The sequence below is a fragment of the Carassius auratus genome, unplaced genomic scaffold (genome assembly GCF_003368295.1).
Source record: "Carassius auratus strain Wakin unplaced genomic scaffold, ASM336829v1 scaf_tig00021960, whole genome shotgun sequence".
Classification (NCBI taxonomy): domain Eukaryota; kingdom Metazoa; phylum Chordata; class Actinopteri; order Cypriniformes; family Cyprinidae; genus Carassius; species Carassius auratus.
Window position 1 is genome coordinate 53,484 of NW_020525147.1, and position 6,156 is coordinate 59,639.

At 41.7% G+C, this 6,156-nt stretch overlaps 1 long non-coding RNA gene across 1 annotated transcript; it reads right to left on the reverse strand.

The window, feature by feature from the left end:
• Positions 1 to 641: 641 nt before the first annotated feature.
• On the reverse strand, positions 642 to 5,823 carry LOC113077205 (uncharacterized). The gene is made up of 2 exons (XR_003281275.1): positions 4,956 to 5,823; positions 642 to 4,853 (listed from the first exon to the last, which is right to left on the reverse strand). It is a non-coding gene; the product is annotated as an uncharacterized LOC113077205 (long non-coding RNA).
• Positions 5,824 to 6,156: the final 333 nt, after the last annotated feature.

The window sequence follows — 6,156 nt, forward strand, 5'->3', positions numbered from 1 at the left end:
TGAATGGGTACCACGGTCTTGAGCGATCCATCTTGTCTAATGATTGCAGCTCTTTGCAATGTCTCTGGTTGTGGCTGTACAGATGGCTTTACTCTGCTCACCGGCCTTATCACTCCTCTTGAGTGACCTTGCTCTTGCACTTGGTGTTTGGGCTCAATCTTGAGGCTTATTGTTGAACTTGTTGTTGTTGTTGCTGAGGCTCCTCCTCCTGTTGCCCTTCCGATATGGGCAGAACTCTCCTGCAGTGGCTGGCGTGCACACACAAAGCTCTCTCCCTCAGACCTTCACTGCCGTGTGTGTTCTCAGCAAAACTTGGAATGGCCCTCGCCACAGTTTTGCCCTCCAGTTATTCCTCCTCAGGTCACGAATTACCACGTAATCCCCCGGCCTAATCTTATGCAGAAACATTTCAGCAACCTTCCTCTGGGCAGCTTTCACCTGCACACAACTGTTGGATAACAGACAAGACATTTCTTTGCAGTAATTCAACATTTAGTTTTCAGACACATCCGTTGATGGAACCCTGCATTTTTCCCCCTTCTATTCCCATGAATGGTGGTCTACCAAAGAGAATTTAGAATGTCCTCAAATTTGTTTTGACTTTCTTTCTCATTGTCATGTAACATCCTTTTGTTACCAGCGTATCAGCGAATATTGAGAAAGCCCTTAGTAAACCACAATTCTTTCATCTGTGCAATCATTCCCCCTTTTGATACATGGTCTAACCCATGTGTCAACTTAGCATAATGTTTAAAAAAAAAAATGTTTGGGAAAACAGGGCGTTCCAACAACGGATCTCCACACGCTATAAACAGCCTGATGCCTTCCAGTTGTTTTTTCTCAGCTCCTGTGGAAAAAGACTGCATGCTCTGTAAACAAGGAGAAATGTAAAGATTAATGTCAACTTGTGCGCAAGTGGCTCTTTTACTATTATCTTCATTCTGATCCTCAGCCATATCAGCTCTAGCATTTCCTGTTGAGGTGAAACATTTATCATTAGTATGCGCTGCGCACTTAAAAATCGCAATTTTGTCTGGCAATAGAATAGCCTCGGGCAGGTCCGATACCAGAGACGCGTTTAGTATCGGCCTCCCTTCCAATTTCAATAATTTTCTGTGCTCCCACAAAGCACTAAAGTCATGCGTGACCCCAAAAGTGTATCGCTAGTCTGTGTATATCGTCACGCATTTATCTGCTGTCAGTTTACACACTTCGGTCAATGCAACCAGTTCTGCTGCCTGCGCAGAATAGTGTGATGGTAATTTGTCAGATTTCAGAGTTTCAAATTCAGTCGTTACAGCATAACCCACTTTATTCTGCCGTTTGTGGATCTTTCGAGGCAGACCCATCCACAAAAAGGACATTGTCACAATTATCAAGCGGTATGTCTTAAAGGTCTGGACGTGGTGTGCACACCTGTTAGAGTGCTGACAGACAACAGTGATGTTCTTCACCATCCTCCTGTGTGGGCAGAAGGGTGGCAGGATTCAAAGTTGTGCATCGTTTTACAGTTATGTTTGGCATGTCCAACAAAATCGTATGATACCTCAGCCATCGGGCTGTAGACAAATGTGACGTTCTCTATTCTTGCAAAATCATGGATACTGCGTGTGGAACCATTAAAGTCAAATCAGAGTAGCCTACAAATTCTCTCGAGGCCATCACAGCCAGCTTGGCCGCTGCCACTGCTCTCAGACAGTGTGGAAGTCCTGCAGCTACAGCATCAAGTTTCGCTGAAAAATAGGCCACAGGTCGCAGTCTGTCACCATGAGTCTGCAAGAGAACAGAAGACATAAAACCATTCTTTTCATCAACCATCTGTACAAGCGGGCAGTTTATGATAGGAAGGCCTAACGTTGGAGCCATAGCAAATTGCACTTTCATGTTATGCTTCCTCAGCCTCGCTTGTCCAGACAAGTCTGTCACCTGACCTCAGCCTTTTCCCTGTTGTTAGGGCTTGTAAAAGCTGCTCAAAAATGGCATAATTAGGGATGAATATTCTGCAGTAAGTACACATCCCCAAAAAAAATGACAGCATCTATTTCTTTGTAACTGGTTTTGACACCTCTTTTATGGCCCGTACCCATTTCTCATACAGTGCTTTGCTATTAGGTTTGATCACATGTCCAAGGAAGGTTACTTCCTGTTTCACAAACTGCAGCTTTAAAAGACTAACCTTGTGGTCCCCCTGCTCAAGATGCTTCAGGAGAGTCACAGTGTCGGCAATGCAGATAGTTTTATCTTTGGCACAGATTAATAAATCATCGCTCTGCCCACAATTTTGATGGTATTTCTGCCAAAGAAATATAAACATCTGAGGCAGAAATAGCCCCCACCCCAATTTCTTCTAAGTTTTTTTTTTTTTTTTTTTTTTTTTTTTTTTTACACACATCATTCTTCACAAAAGAACAGTTCTCAAAACCTGCACATAAAAATCACAGTTTGATTTAAATGCTCCAACACTTTTGCTCTGTGCTATGTCTTTATCAACTTCAACCCAGTCTGTGGCCTGTAGGCACTTTTTCACAAAAAAAGCCCTAAATCTTTCCACTGCTGCTTTATGACATTCGACACAAATAGGTGGGGAACACTCTCTTCTGTCATTAAATAACACTGCAATTGTTGTTCATTCAAACTCACAGAAAGCACACACACACACATTCTCTGTCCAGAAAATCTTGTCAAATTTCACACTTTCATTCTCCACCCCATTAAACCAAGTTTCTTCATACTCTGAGTCTCACTCAACTACGACATGTGACGTGCAATGTATTTTATCAGGCTTCATAAACTCTGTGTTGATTGGTGTTGTTCAAACTTTAGCCAATTTCAAAATCATCTCTGCCCAATCAACTTCTTTTATCTACCATTGGTAAGCCCACTGCGGCTCAAATTTAGAACATGTTTTTTGTGGTGCTTCCTCAATGCTAATGCCATAGGAATCAGCACGGAGAGTCAAATTTAATTCACACATTAAATCTCTGGCCATTAGATGATGGATCAAATGGCCTGAAGCCAAAGTGCTTTCATACACTTTTCCTGTCATTTTCGGCACACATGGCAAGTCACATGGTTGTAAAGTGCTCTGGCACTCTCCGGAATCGACTTAAAAGTTAATTATTACTCCCTCTACTATTATTGGGTATCTTGGCATTTGAGAAAACCCTGTGGTTTTGTACAGTTTTAAACATTCTTCAGAAACACTGCTCAAACTTTCATCATTCACAACATTTTTCCAAACACACAAAGATTTGCAAGCAGATTCTTCATTGCAGATAGCAGACAGTAAATCAGTGTATGTGTTTGTGTTTGTGCGTGTTTTGCGTGTTAGAAATAAATGTTCACTTCCCTTTCTCGTAGTCAGTCACTGACCTCCTCGAACTGGACCATCTCCTTGTCTTTAATCTTTTCAGTGTCCACACGCGGAGGAAATTCTGCGCTTACTGCATTAGTGAAATTTTCCACTTCTTTCCTGTATGGTTTGTTGCTTGCATGGTCCCAGTCTGTGTGCACACATCTCACGTCCGTTGTCGCCAGTTTTCTGTTCACCTTATGCCAGTTTGCTGGACTCATTTTCACACCCAGCATCCGTCTCAGTTCTTCTGAAGTCGGGCTGAACTCTTGGCACAGTAAAAGCTGTTCTTTCGCAAACCTTTCGCTCGCGTCCTGCGGATCTGGTAACATGAGATGTGCCATCAGGTCTCTCATATCATTGTCCAAGCTCTAAAAACAAAACAAACAAACAAACAAACAAACAAAAAAATTGGCCCATCTGGACCCGCAACTTTGACCATCAGAGCTCTTATGTTTTCGGCGCTGTGTCTTTCGGAGCTGTGACGCTGATCTGTCCACTTTTCACTCTCGGCCTGCTGGTGCTTGGTCTTTCTGAATCAGTTGTGCTGGAAACAGTTTCAGACGCGTTTCCGAAAAAGTCCTGTTTCTTCGTCATGTGCACTGTTGTGTCTGCCGCTGCTCGCGCTCCTCTCGCTCCAACTCCTGCTGAATTTGTTGCTGGTCTTTGGAACAGAGAGCAGTTGAGATCATGGTCCAGTTTCAGGGCTGTCAGCTCTGCCACAGGGTAGTGATGGATATAAGCCGGCGGTACTGACCTGATCTCGGGTGCATATTGGAAAACACAAACACACTTTTCATTAGTAGCATTTTGCTGCGGTGGAGCTGTTTTCTCACACACATTCTCTTCCATCTTTTTCATTTCACCCATACATGCCAATTCTTTCTGCATTTGCTTACGTTCTCGACTTTCAGCCTATTTTTAACCAACAACCTATAGTCCGAGTACATCCTTTACACACGTGACGAATACATACAACAACCATTCTGTTTCTTTTTTTTTTTTTTTTTTTTTTTTTTTTACTGACTCTCTCACAACATTCAGTCTTACTTTACTCAATGTCCCTTCTTTAGGAAATTCATGATATATATCAGCTTTTCTGTGTACACTTATGCCCATAATTCTTTTTCTATTTGACCGAAAACTGGTGTATATTAAAATTTTGCTAGCTTACTGTTTGGTGATCCCATGTTGGCTGACTTCAATCTCTTCTGGATTTCCTTCGACGCACGTCTATAATCTGTTAAACGTCTTCAACAGATCCGATTTTGTCACCTCAAATCGGCAAGGTTAGCAAAAATGCTCTGTAAATTAAGCTTACTCAAAATCTTCACTCGATTGAATGATTCTAGTTCACCTAATCAGCTGTGGCTCTTCCGTCCACCTACAAGCTAGTTTTCGGCATAAAATTGATTAAAGCTTCTAGTTTTCGGCATAAAATTTTACAATTTGCCTCTTGAAAACCTCTGCACCATGTTACAATTTGCCTCTTGAAAACCTTCTCTGCTCGCTGTGGCTCTTCCGTCCACCTACAAGCTAGTTTTCGGCATTAAAATTGAATTAAAGCTTCTAGTTTTCGGCATAAAATTTGCCTCTTGAAAACCTCTGCCCCATGTTACAATTTGCCTCTTGAAAACCTTCTTTGCTTGCACCAAAGCGATGGTCAGCCACTATGGTTCACACACAGTCATGTCAAATTACACCACTCAAAATAAACAATTTACAGTCTCTTACCTGAGATGCTTTTACTGCCACCGGGTTCTTTCTGATCTCATCTGAGTCACTTCTGGCCCTGAAAGCAGTTTTGACTCTTCTCTCTCAATTTTCGAGGTAAGACCAGAGCCTGGTGCTCTGAGATGATCACTTCGTCAAATCCGCTCAGGACCAGAAGAAACCACCGTGAGATCCCACTTCTGACACCAAATTGTTGTGGCAAAAACAATTACAAACAAATAGCATCTCAGTGTAAGAGACAAGGAATCAAATCATATTTAAGGAAAGAAGTTTATTTTCCTTAAAGAGGTGCGTTCACTGTTTCAGCAGCTACCCTGAAACACAACAGACCTGAATCACACTGAAAACAGACAGCCTTATTATACTGTTATCACCCCCACTCCTTACAGGGCTCCTTCTCTGTAAATTTCCACTTAACCCCGTAAACCAAAACTAACACTTTCAGAAAACACAATGGTCCTCCTAATCCCCTGGGCTTTTATTATCTTCACACCCGTGAGGTCAAAGGTCTTTATTTATGGCTAACCCCTCTGATCTTTCCTGAGTAAATTGCCCACACTAAAGACTTCAAAGGCTCTTTGTTTTACTGTGTGATGTCTTCGTTGCATTTCAGGTGACAAACATACATACTGAGAGAGAAACACAAGTTAAATCAAAAGGAAAAACAAAAATATATGAAAACCCACAAAATGTCTAAGAAAGTAAATACGTAAGAGTAAAATATAAATTTTTCTACAACAATTGGCAAAGGAGCTTTGTGCTTAGTTATTGAAGAAGAGTTGTCTTTTACATCTTTGATGTAATTATTATTTCAATGCTTTTATTTTTTGGTGTTTTTTTGTGACATGATGTAACGGTTAGAAGTGTTGTAGCAAGTGTACTAAAAAATTTGATTTATTTGTAATAAAAGGTGTTTCAAATTCAATTATCTCTCTCTCTCTCTCTCTGCCAGACAGCCCCTCCCTACAATCCACACACACTTTCAGTCACCAAAAATTCACAGTCACCAACCCCCTCACCCTCCCTCTCCCCCTCCCTTCCCTCACACAGACAGAGTGGCCAGAGTGAGA